This window comes from Hemitrygon akajei, chromosome 19 (genome assembly GCF_048418815.1).
Source record: "Hemitrygon akajei chromosome 19, sHemAka1.3, whole genome shotgun sequence".
Classification (NCBI taxonomy): domain Eukaryota; kingdom Metazoa; phylum Chordata; class Chondrichthyes; order Myliobatiformes; family Dasyatidae; genus Hemitrygon; species Hemitrygon akajei.
In genome coordinates, this window is record NC_133142.1 from 73,616,700 (window position 1) to 73,630,738 (window position 14,039).

The 14,039-nt window shown below is 41.3% G+C and overlaps 1 protein-coding gene across 3 annotated transcripts in view; it reads left to right on the top strand.

The window, feature by feature from the left end:
• cpne9 (copine family member IX) overlaps nt 1-14,039 on the top strand; it is a 627,771-nt gene that overhangs the window by 502,984 nt on the left and 110,748 nt on the right. The gene's annotated exons all lie outside the window — the stretch shown is intronic.

The window sequence follows — 14,039 nt, forward strand, 5'->3', positions numbered from 1 at the left end:
AACTCCTCAATCTTTAAAGGCTATGTTGCATCCCTGCTTTATCTCCACAGTGAACTTAGCTGCAGGTACCTACTGTTTGAGCAGTGGATCCCTTCTCCCTGCCAAGGAAAAGGTACTTCCAGCTAATAAAGTCATTCAAAACGTTTCATTTATTTTCAGTGCTACAAGTTCAAATCCAAACATTCATAAAACACATTTAAAACTCACAGAGGATTTCTATCTTAAACATAGATAGATAGATAGATAGATAGATAGATAGATACTTTATTCATCCCCATGGGGAAATTCAACATTTTTTCCAATGTCCCATACACTTGTTGTAGCAAAAACTCATTACATACAATACTTAACTCAGTAATAATATGATATGCATCTAAATCACTAACTCAAAAAGCATTAATAATAGCTTTAAAAAAAAAAAGTTCTTAAGTCCTGGCAGTTGAATTGTAAAGCCTAATGGCATTGGGGAGTATTGACCTCTTCATCCTGTCTGAGGAGCATTGCATCGACAGTAACCTGTCGCTGAAACTGCTTCTCTGTCTCTGGATGGTGCTATGTAGAGGATGTTCAGGGTTTTCCATAATTGACCGTAGCCTACTCAGCGCCCTTCGCTCAGCTACCGATGTTAAACTCTCCAGTACTTTGCCCACGACAGAGCCCGCCTTCCTTATCAGCTTATGAAGACGTGAGGCGTCCTTCTTCTTAATGCTTCCTCCCCAACACGCCACCACAAAGAAGAGGGCGCTCTCAACAACTGACCTATAGAACATCATCAGCATCTCACTGCAGACATTGAATGACGCCAACCTTCTAAGGAAGTACAGTCGACTCTGTGCCTTCCTGCACAAGGCATCTGTGTTGGCAGTCCAGTCTAGCTTCTCGTCCAACTGTACTCCCAGATACTTGTAGGTCTTAACCTGCTCCACACATTCTCCATTAATGATCACTTGCTCCATATGAGGCCTAGATCTCCTAAAGTCCACCACCATCTCCTTGGTCTTGGTGACATTGAGACGCAGGTAGTTTGAGTTGCACCATATCACAAAGTCCTGTATCAGTTTCCTATACTCCTCCTCCTGTCCATTCCTGACACACCCCACTATGGCCGTGTCATCAGCGAACTTCTGCACATGGCAGGACTCCGAGTTATATTGGAAGTCATGACCAAATTACAAAGCATTTCTAAAACACGCAGGACAAATGATTTCCAAAGCACAAGTACAATTTGTATAAACTAAAAAGACATATGAATGATGCAGATTAATGAGTCTGTTGCAGAAATTGAAACCAGAGGAATGGATTCCAGTTCACCCCATGCTTCATGATGTTCCTTACCCCATTCCTAATAATCCTGAACTCCCCTCTATGTTTGAACCCTTTCTCTACCACCTGGGTGACTTCACATGAATATGATATCCCTCAGATACCCTTTTTACACAATCTAAAAGCTTCTCAGAGAAATAGTTCTCAACTACCTGCCATCAATGCTGTAAAACAACTTCCTTGAGTACTTAAAACTCCCAACTATAAACATGTCAGAATGATATCATCCGTCTTGTCTGAAAGCTTTCTGGAACTAAGTAACTTTGTCAGCGTTGTCTGTTTTGAAACAACCGTAATTAAATATTGCATTGCTCAAGTAGTAAGAAACCAGGTGCGGTTGCTTTCTATAGACAGAGCATCTTGCTCTTTACAGAGCTTGTTTGCAAAGCTGCTCTTAGACAGTACTTGTTTTAACTTCATACTGATTACTGTGTGCCATTTACATTTTAAGAACTGAAGACTGACTCCTGTTTATGACCAGAAGCTAAACAAAGCATACAGTATAGTTGGAAGTTGGAGGATTGTAGTGAACTAAGTATGTAGTAGACTATTTACTGCTTGCTGTCTGTTGATGTTGTGTTAGTTGATTGTGAACAATGCTATATAAGAACATTTATTCATGGCTTTTGTACAAAAATAAAAGTGTTTGATTTTCCAAGGAACTCAAAATACTGTTTACCACTTCTGCAATATGGTTTCAATAGTTGAATAGAGAGAAAGAATGTAGATCCCCGTCTACTACCCAACAAGATACAATAGTGAAGTGGTTAGTGCAACACCATTGCAGTTCAGAGCGTTGGAGTTTGGAGTTCAGTCCTGGAGTCCTCTGTCCCTGGAATGCATGGGTTTTCCCTGGGCCCTCCAGTTTCCTCCCATACTCCCAAGATATACGGGGGAGGTTAAATGGTCCTTGTGAATTGTCCCATGATTAGTTCAGGGTTAAATTGGGGTTGTTGGGGGTTTCTGGGGCAGCACGGCTCAAAAGGCTGAAAGTATGTATTCCATTGTGTATCTCCAAGTATAAATGAAATAAAATAAAATTAGAAAAGGACCTGTTCCCATTTTTGCAAGTGTGAATTTCCTTCTACGAGGCAATAGAATGGTGTCATGAAAAGGACAACATCTGCCAAGGTGATTATAACACTAAACTTTGGAACATGCTGTCTAGCATTGCCAGGGGAAACAGTGTATTCAATATTTAAATCACCGCACTGACTGAACTTAGTCTAATGGATATCAAACCAAAGTCTCCTGGTGTTCCCAGAGGCACCGGAATGATAATATTCTGTGAAACCATCTTCCTCTTTAATTTGCTGCTTTTGCATTTAAAAATTTAAGGTAGAACCTGACCCCATTGGACAAAAGGCCTGTAGAGACTTACTAGTAAAATCTATAGGGAAGTCAGCAGGGCAATAACTACTGTAGCATACAGGTTAGTGCGATGCTATTACAGCTCAGAGCGTCAGAGAAAACTTCAATTCCAACATCCTCTGTAAGGAGATTATGTGTTCCTTCCTGTGACCGTGTCAGCTTTCTCCCACATTCCAAAGACATACTGGTTAGTAGACTAAGTAAGCTGCCCTGTGATTAGACCGGGGTTAAATAGGTGGGCTGCTGGGTGGTGCAGCTCCCAGCTTGTTGGGCCGAAATGGCCTATTCCACGTTGTATCTCTAAATAAAGTAAATGGCGACAATTTTGCAAGACTGATTTTTTAAAAATCTTCTAACTCTTTAAGAAAGCAAATTTCATTTTTACTCAGCCACTGAAAGAAATATGGAATTAACAGACACCAGGAAATGAATTTTGTTTGACTGTCAGCAGAACGAGTTGCTGATATTCTTTTCATTAAAGTTGTGTTTTGAGGTAAATCTTTGGGGAGGGTCTGTGCTACAGTACGATAATATAAATTCAAAAGATTTCAATGTTTCCTGTGTCCCAAGCTCCCTATTGTGTTCATTGAAGTGAGATGTGTTTTGAAAGCTATTGAAAACTGAAACAAATAACCATATACAACAATTAGGTCCCACAATAATATCTTCATTCATTTTACTTTCACACCACTTAGTGTCCTTTAGTTATTGGGAATTTTGAAAAAAATCCCTGTTCTTTTTTAAGTAATTTGATAAATGTTGTAGAACGTAGAACAGTACAGTACAGAAACAGGCCCTATGCCCGACAATGTTTTTTAAAATTTATTCATTAAAGTGGGATGTGGGCATCACAACTAAGCCAGTATTTATTGCCCATCCCTAGTTCCCCTTGAGAAGGTGTATCTACGGAAAAAAGCGCCTATGGCAAGCACTGAAATTGCACCCGTCTGAACAACTGCCACCCATCTTTTAGATAACTTTACCATAATATCAGCTCAAAAATACAAGTCAAGCTTGTTAATCTTCTTTTTTAAATTTTTTTATTAGTTTTTCAAAACATTTTACAAAATTAAAAACCCCAAATCCCAATGAGGAGCATTAATACAGTGCAAGATTAAGCATACAATAACAATATGCTACAAAGGAAGAGAGTTTAACAAAAAAGCACCTGAATTGAAGACAAGTGAGCTTAGTGTCCTCCCCAAGCCCCACAACACAAGAAAAAAACAACAACTCCAGACCAACCACCTCACAGTATGAAGAGTATAAGTCCGGACAGTCAAACTCCCAGACTGTAAATACACTTAATAACAGAGGATAATAATGCCTACTACCAGAAAAAAAAGGAGCTGAAAGCAAGGGACCGAAAAGAAGAAAAAAAACGAAAAAAAAAACCCTAGTCAAGAGGAAGGTTATGAAAGTACTCGATAAAAGGTCCCCAGACCTTATGGATCTTTAGATCCGAATTCAGAACTGAATAATGAATTTTTTCGAGGTCCAAGCAGGCCATAATGTCGTTAAGCCATTTTGCATGAGTGGGCAGGGCAACATCTCTCCATCTAAGGAGGATCAAGCGTCTCACCAGGAGAGAGGCAAAGGATAGTATTCGGCATTTGGTCGGACCCAGACATAAATCTGTCTCGCCCCAAAAACCGAACAGAGCAATTAAGGGGTTAGGTTCTAGATGCTGATTCAGAATACCCGATAATGTAGTGAAGACATCTTTCCAGAATTTCTCCAAGCTACAATAATAAAACGGCCATTTGTATCAGATATTTTATTATGGAGTTCAAAAGGAATATTTGAGTTAATAAGAATGGAAACTCCCCTAGCTTTAGCGGCAAAGGATGAATGAAAATGCTGACCCGCCCACTTTGACAGAAGCCGGGAGTTATCAGAACAACGGATATGAGTTTCTTGGAGGAAAGCAATGTCAGCTTTGAGTTGTTTAATATGTGAGAATACCTTCCTCCTTTTAACAGGGTGGTTCAATCCCTTTACATTCCAGCTCATGAATTTAAGTGCACTAGCCATTATCAAATACTAATGCATAAAAGGCAGCAGGCATATAAACAGTCAAGCAGTACAATAGCAGTCTGGGAGCAGAGATGTAAACATAGATTCGTAAGGTCAAAATATAAACATGTCCTAAGCAATAAAGAGATGTTGGAACTGGAAAATCCACCCCACCTGCACAACCCAAGACTAGACGGCTACCAAAACAAGTAGCTAGTTCTACCAAAAAAATTAACCCAAATACAACTTCCAGATCTGTGTCATTAACAACAGTTCCGTATAAATACTATAGCAAATAGTAACTAGTTTATGGACTAGAAAACATAACTACAGATTAGAACACCTTCTGCAGAAATATACCACTTAATACAGAGAAAATCGGAAGAAAACCAAAACTAACCTACCCGCGAAACATTATAGAAGAATAAAGTAAGAGAAAGGGAAAAAAAAGGTAAGAAGGAAAAAGAAAAAAGAAGAGGAAGGGGAAAATTATAAATTCAAGACGAGTATTTATCAACCATTTACAGAGAAGGGAGAGAAAAATTCAGAGATTAGAAAAAGGGTGAAGAAAAGAAAAAGATAAAATAAATAAATATTTAAAACAAAGGAAAAATAAATCAGCAGTTGAACTGTGAACCGACAAACAGGGAAGCCTTCACTAAAGACTTCGAACCTCCAAAACAAGTTAGAGTTAGTTGTAGAACTCTGTAGGTAAAGTTATACAAGAATAAAAATAGGTTACACACACACCAAATCCCGGGAGAGATTGTCAACAGCCCTTAAAGTTTCAATGAATAATGTCTGAGTGATTCAAGTGAATTCCGAGTCCAGAGAAAGTAATTTTACTACAAGGAGTACTTACCCACCATTTTAGGAGGTCCGATCAGATTCCGAAGATGACTGGATAGCCAGAAGACTTGCCACAAACGCTTCAGCTTCCTTTGCTGATTTGAACCACTTGAATTCCCTGGTATTAAGCTTGATTCGTAGATCAGCAGGATTATGAAGGGAAGGTTCGAAACCATGATCAAAAAGCACTTTCATTACGCCTTTAAACTCAGAGCGCATCTTTAAAGTCTGGGGTGCAAAATCTTCCACAAAGCGAATGGTTGTATCCTGGTAAGAAAAAGAACCTCTGCGACGTGCCTCCACAATCAGACTGTGTTTTACCTGGTATTGATGGAAACACAAGACTACTGGTCACGGACGGGAGCCCAGAATTCCGGGGGGAACGTAAACTCTGTGTGCCCGTTCGAGCTCGGGCAGCTTCGGAAGCAAATCTTTCCCGAATAACTCACAGAGAAACTCGGCGAAAAACTTCACGGTTGATCCCTTTTCAGTCGCCTCTGGTAGTCCCAGAATTCTGAGGTTGCAGCGTCTGCTGCGATTTTCGAGATCCACCATTTTGGAAAGAAGTTTATTAGATTTTTCCTCTAAGCTGGAACAGAGAGTCTCCAAGTATCGAACACGACTTTCTAAATCTTCAGAAGTCGAATCGATGCGAGATAAGTGTTCAGCATGTTTGTCCACTTTATCATTGATCCGATCCAGTTTGTCTTCTAACTGTTTGAAAGCGGTTTTAAATTCCTTTAAGATTTCGTCTCGGAGCTTTCCCAGCGCAACCAGCGTCTCGTCCGACGCGGTCATAGCTTCTTTTCTCCTGGATTTAGAACTCTTGCTAAACATTGTAAGTTAGATATATTCACAGGCAAGTAAGAGATACCGAAATAATTCCTAACTAAGGTTTAAAAAAATGGAGACATTTAGTGCAAAGGTAGCGACAGTAACGGAACAAAAGTTCGGAGCAGCTAAACAATCGCCATCTTACCGGAAGTCCCTGAGCTCGTTAATCTTTTAATCAACAAATTATGGCACTACATGAAAATTATAACTGCACCTTCCGTGCTTTCACTGATGCAAATTGGTCTATGATGTGATCAAAGTCAGTTTTTTCAGTTTCTTCTCTTTCTATACTCAGCAAAGCAAGATCACAGAGTCTGCCTTGATCCATGGAGGCTCTTTAACTTGCTGAATGATCTCTCACAGCTGGCGATGGAAACTGCTATGGTTAGCATTATCTGAATAGCAATGCGAAGGTTGGGGAAGATGCTCTCATCTCCATACTGAACAATAAATTCAAGAAGCTCTTCAGGTCTTGATATTTTCATGTTGACCTGCCTTGATAGCAACATTCTGCAATCCAAAATTTCTTCATATAGCTGCTGTCTATCAACATCAGAACTGTACAATTCGCCCAAATTTTCACACTTCTTCTTTAGGTCATTACTGTCGGTGCCGTAACACAGTCCCTCGACATCGAGAAGGAACCCAAACTCGGTGTCAGTGTCGTGCAAATGAGCGAACCTTTCCTCCATTTCTCTGTGAAGATGGTCGAGTGTTCCCTTCATGACTCTTTCCATTTCTTCCTTAGCTGTTAACCCAGTGTCTCTCAAGTTCTCATCAGCCATTCGTTTCTTTCGTCTGTGATGTCTTTCAACTTCAATATTCCATTCTTGACAGAGACTGACTCCTTCTTCGAGTAACTCACTGACCAACACTTCTCTTTCATCATAAAAATGATCTCGAAGGGCTTTCAAATCCAGGGCAGGATCATGGAAGTTTATGCTAGAATTCTGCAGCCTCTTTTGAATACGGTCAATGTGAATGAGTACTTTATTCCAAAATCCTAGCAAAATCAGAAAATCGTAATGCAACAGATGCCTGGCATCTCTTCTTGTTTCACTGGTCTCGTTTTCATTGTCTATCATGTCCTAGAGAACTTGAAGTATCTCCTCAAGGTACTTGTTGACGGGCTTCACTGCTTCTGTCCTTGTACTCCACCTGGTTTCGGACTCCGACTTAATAACCACAGGTATAGCGTTTTTGAGTTTTTCCCAGCACTGTGTGGAATGAGAGAAAAACACATAGAGAACTTCGATGGTTCCAAAAAATGTGACCATCATTGTATCCTGCTTGGCTGCATGTACACCCACCAAGTTGAGTGAGTGATTGTCACAATTCACAAACACTGCCAGGTTGTTTTTCTCACTGATTCTTTGATGAACACCACTTCTGTGTCCAGCCATCACATCAGCGTTGTCATAGCACTGTGACCGACAATCCTGTAGCTCCATTTCGTCCTTCTCTAGCTGTTTCAAGAAGTCTTCAACCAAGCTCTCAGCATCCTTATGGCTTATCTGGATAAATCCAAGGAAGGACTCTCTAACACAGGCTGTTTTCCTCTCAAAATAAACTTCCACATACCTCACTACTTCGGACATCTGCTCACGGTGTGCCTGATCAGGAGTCGAGTCGAGCATGAGACCATAGTACTTGGCTTTACAAATGCTTCTCAGTAAACTCTGGCGAACAGTGGATACGTCATGTAGATGAATTTGTTCTGGACACCCAGTGAAAGATAAGACGTGGATCCAGGATGACTTTCCAAATGAGTGAGCTGTTCTTTTATGACAGGGTCAAAGATGGCCAGTAGTTTCAGTAAGCCAAAGATATTTCCCACATTGGAGTCATCGTCTAGCTGAAGTGACTCCCTGTGTCCTCGCAAAGCCAGGTTCTGAGTCGCAAGGAATTTTAGGCAGTGAAGTATTTTCGTCAAGATATCACGCCACTTCTGCTTTTCCTTCTCAATCTGTGACTGAAATACCACATCAATAACTCCTCTGTTTCCAGCTAAATTTCTTTCCATTTCTTTCCACTGTGTGAAGCATTCCCAATCATTCTTGGCATTTTCATGAACACTAATCCTTTCAGGTGCTTTCCACTGGTTGAATCCACTTCCCTGCTCCAATGAGGATTGATGGTCTGACCAGGAATAGAGAAGATAATAGATACAAAATGCAGACTATTTAGAAGGGGAATAGACCAGCCATGAGTGAGTCACTTCCTCATCACGACCATTTGCCAATTTCCTCTTGAACCAAGTTTTGTTCATTGACCAGTTATTTGTTGGTAGGAAATGCCCCTCACTGTTCTGGAAATACTTCAAACTCAGCTTTATTATTTCTGTTCTCAACGCGTCAGGCAGAATTGCTTCTCCAGTATCCTTGTCGAACTTCAGAAGTCCAATGTCATGCTGTTCAATCACTTCTGGTATGACAGTTCAAGGCTCTTTGACACCATCCAGTTCACTAGGTTCAGTGTCGTCAGGTAAAATCTCGTCAATAAACTCAACATTACCACCACCACCACCACCATTGTCATCCCCTTCTGTTATGTCCACGTTCTCTGTGGCAGACTCACTCCTAATCTCATCATACTCGGATTTATCCGACTTGACTTCCTCCTCGGCTTGTGACATATTTGTACTTGATCCACCTTCGGATTCTAACAAACTTGTAGCAGGTGCAGGTGACTCCATGGAATGTGTCGAACTACTTGTTCCGAGCTTTTCAAAGAAGGACATGAAGAACTTACTTGACTTCTTGGCTTCCTCCACCTCCAAATTTCGTCTCTTCCGTCCTTCAGCTCCACTTTCCTTCTTCATGAAGAAACGTTTCATGATCCTCTTACACAGTGCTCTAAAATAAGGCCATCCTAGTGCTTCTCACCCATGATAATCAAAGACAGATCATACATCTGAAGAAAATTCTTCTTTCATTATCCGAGGATGGTTTGTCTGACTTTAATAGAAACTGCTCAGTGGAGCCCCCCTTCAAGTGATGCCCAGGGCACGTGCCATACCTGCCATACCTTAGATACGCCACTGGCCTTAGGAACTATGGCGCGTTGTTGCGGTTAATCTTGTTGATAGTACACACTGCTGAAACTGTTCATCAATGATGGAGGAACTGGATGCTTGTGGAAGGGGTACGAATCAAGTTGGCTACCTTGTACTTGATGGTGTTAAGCTTCGAGTGTTGTTGGAGATGGTCACTGCCTGATACTTGCGTGGCTCGAATGTTACTTGGCACTTGCCAGCCGAAGCCTGGATATTGTCCACGTCCTGCTGTATTCGAGTATGAGCTACTTCACTATCTGAGGAGTCACGAATGGTGCAGAACATTGTGCAGTCACCTGTGAACATCCACACTTCTGACCTTATGATGGAAGGAAGGTCAGTGACGAAGCAGCTGAAGATGGCTGGTCCAAGGACACATCCCTGAGGAACTCCTGCAGTGATGTTCTGAGGATGAGGTGATTGACTTCCAACCACCACAACCATCTTCCTTTGTGTCAGATATGATTCCAACCAGCGGAGGATTTTCCCCTAATTCGCATTGACTCCATTTTAGCTGGGGCACCTTGATGCCATACTCGGTCAAATGCTGCCTTGATGTCGAGGGCTATCACTCTCACCTCACCTGTGGTATTTAGCTCTTTGGTCCACGTTTGGACCAAGGAGGTGATGAGGTCAGGAGCTGAGTGGTCTTGACGGAACCCAAACTGGGCATCCGTAGGCAGGTTATTGCCCAGTAGGTGCTGCATGACAGCACTGTTGATGACCCCTTCCATTAATTTGCTGATGATTGAGAGTAGGCTGATAGGCCAGTAGTTGGCTGGATTGGATTTGTCCTGTTTTTTGTGTACAGGACATACCTGGGAAATTTTTCACATTGCCAGGTAGATGCCAGTGTTGTAGCTGTACTGGAACAGCTTGGCTACTGGCGCGGCAAGTTCTGGAGCACAAGTCTTAAGAACTATTGCCAGGATTTTGTCTGGGCCCATAGTTTTTGCAGTACCTAATGCTTTCAGCCATTTCTTGATATCACGTGGTGTGAATTGGATTGGCTGCATGCTGACATCTGTGATGCTGGGATTTCTGGAGGAGGCTGAGTCAAGTTCAAACTTTAATCCTATAGAAATGTTGTGGAAGGGGCTGAAACAAGCAGTTCATGCAAGGAAGCCCACCAACGTCCCAGAGTTGAAGCAATTTTATAAGGAGGAATGGCCTTAAATTCCTCTAAGTCGATGTACAGGACTGATCAACAGTTACCAGAAACGTTTGGTTGGAGTTATTGCTGTACAAGAGGGTCACACCATTTACTGAAAACAAAGGTTCACATACTTTTTCAACAAATATAATATTGGTTCATTTTTCTCAATAAATAAATGAACAAGTATAATGTTTTTGTGTCATTTATTTAATTTGGTTTCCTTTATCTAGTTTTAGGAGTTACATGAAGATCTGATCACATTTTATGCAGAGACAGTGACAATTCTACAGGGTTCACGAACTTCCCAGCACCACAGTAGCGAGGGTGCCTCAGCCCTTTGCACAGCACTGAGATTCATTTTCTTGCAGGCATTTACAGTAATTACAAAAAACACAATAGTACTAATGAAAGACCGTACCCAACAGAACAGACAAACAGCTAATGTATAAAATATATCAAACTATGCAAATACAAAAGAAAAGAAAAAAAGAAATAAAAATGAATAATAACTAAATAAATACACAATAAATATCGAGAACATGTGAAACTGACATGGGCTGCAACTATACAACCAGTTAGAATACTGTCAAGACTACTTTCTCATCTTGTTTTGAGCTCCTGACTAAAATACGTTTGTGTGTCAGTTTGCTCTATATTAGAACAAGGCAATATCTTGCAGAGTGATTTACCATGGCAACATCATAGCCCATTCAAGCCTGGTTTGATACCTTGCTGGTTAACAATGTTGACAATGCCAGACTGATTCCTTTCTGTTTATTTAAAAGTTATAGGTTGCTCACTTTGGTAAGACACAACACAATAACATTCCATTGTTGTCAGTGTTCATTTCCTTTCAGACAACACCTCAGAGTCCCTTTAAAATTCCTGTGTGAGATCGTGCCTACGGTATTGGACACTGTCAACAAATGTTAGAAAGAGAATTGCAGCCTCCTCAGAGAGCAGAAATCCCCTTCCTCCCACACAGCATGGCACAGCAGCTCATGGCTGCACAGTTATATTCGAACCAAATTTAGAAAAGAAGTCATCATGAATATTTCACAGATCACAGGGGATGCAGAGCCAAGCAATTGTCTCTAATGAACAACGCTCTGACATTTTTTTGACAATATAGAGTGGATATTTCATTGGCATGTCACAACCCTTTCAGATGGTAAACAGGCTTTGGAAATTGGGACTGATTGAGAATTGTAGTGCAGCCAATTTTTCCTCTGCAAATTTTATTATGCATTGTGCTGCATTCATTTCATTGGATAATTGTACAACTAAATCCCTTGATTGCATGCTGTCTGACAACTGTACTGCATCTTACCCCAAACATTAGTTACGCTTGTAGTCACTCCATTGGTGTGACTTTCATTGCTGTCCCACAACAACCTGCATTACCTGTGGCACTCAGTACCAATTTGGTTAGCTTTGTTATCAGTCAACTGATGAAGGAAGGTGCAGCAACACCTGAGAAATTATATGTGAACCTGTCACTGTAACATGTGCTTATTCGCTCTCTTCATGTGAGCTGGACAATTGGTAGCTCCCTCTACAAGAGAGGCCCTTGTACAGTTGCTCTGATAACAAGCACCTCCTGGAACCAGCACGTCTTTTCTTAGTGAATTGAAGGTCAGCACAGCATGGCACTCTTGTGCTAATTGATCGATCCAAGCAACCCACATGAGGTTTTCTGCACGACACAAGCTTATTAAGCAAATGGCACCTGCAGTGTTTATAAGGAGCTTCAGTTGAGCAGTGTAGAGTTTGTCTTCCTTGAAGTACAGAAAACCATTTAATGCGACCATGGAACGTTAGTCCATGCTGCCTGTTACTTTGAAAGCTTTTGGAGTTACATTGGGGAGGAGAAACTAATCCTTAAAATTGTAAATTTGTAAATTGCTAAACTGTAACTCATGATAGAAGAGTGAGAGCAAGTCACCCTCAATCCCAAAAGAAGATGAATGTGCATGGGGAAAAACTGGACCAGAAGTTCAGCAACACCTCAGTGTTTTACTTGCTGCACAATGGAACTTCATCTGAAACCTGATTGTTATAACCCATAACCTGTAGAAAATTAGAAGGATATAGGTAAGAGGAGCATTGGGTAGCCATCTCCCAGAAGCTCCACACCACATCATATATCACATTGACTCATAATTTATTTATAAAGTTTTAGTAATAACATTGGGGCATATAATTTAATTAACTATGATACATTCTATGTCTGGAAAAAAATCTATTTTTTTAACCCTCAGAAGTTTTATTGATGTAATGTTTCAGGATAAAACATTTATTGCTGTTGACTCACTGTAGATTAATACATTGAGTTACTTTCTGAATGAAGACAAAAACATATTGTATATTTAATGTATTGTGGAAGAATATATTACAATTCCTTCAGTTTAGCTAGATCTGGAATTCCTTACACACCAATAACTTCACCAGATGGGATTAAATGGTTTCTTGGCCACTGTTTCCTAATTGCCATGAGAGAAGAAGGATGTGCAGCCAGTGGCCACATTATTAGGTACACATCCTCATTGATGTAAAAATCTAATCAGCTAGTCATGTGGCAGCAACTCAATGCATAAAAGCATGCAGACATGGTCAAAAGGTTCAGCTGTTGTTCAGACCAAACATCAGAATGGGGAAGAAATGTGATCCAAGTGGTTTTGACTGTGGAATGATTGCTGGTGTCACGGTCCGGTCCATCGACTCTGCATTCCAGTTCACAGTCCGGTCCGTGGATTCCGCATCTCAGTTGTTTCTGTTTTCCTGTGTTCCGTTGAGGGCTTTAATGGAGGCATCTGATTCTCGTTTCTGGCCTGCAACGAGGTTCAGCTATTCCTTCGCTGGACTGTCCCATCAGAAACCCACACGATAAGCTCGTCACCAGAAACCAGTTACCGGAAACACGTGACCTCAGCCAGTACGGGAAGACTGAAGTATCGTGGATACGCCGAGTACTCTAGGTTACTTTGGTGCCTCTGGCTGCTTAGCAAATTCAGTCGTTTTTGTGTCCAGCTGAGTTACCGACTGTTTGCCGCTGCTCCGAGAAAGAAAGGTCTGAATTCTGAAGCTTTCATGGCCGGCAGAGAATTGCTGGCAGTTTGAAGTAAGGAGTTCCAGCTCCATGTCCGAGTAAGGAATCCCGGCTCCGTATCCGAGTAAGGAATCCCGGCTCCGTGTCCGAGTAAGGAGTCCCGGCTCCGTGTCCGAGTAAGGAATCCCGGCTCCGTGTCCGAGTAAGGAATCCCGGCTCTTTGTCCGAGTAAGGAATCCCAGCTCCGTGTCCGAGTAAGGAATCCCGGCTCTTTGTCCGTGTCCAAGTTTCAAGTTAAGTCTAAGTCCAAGTTAAGTCAAGTCTGAGTTTGAGTCCGTGTTCCAGGTCAAGCCTAGTCTGAGTTCTAAGTCAAGAGCCAAGTCAAG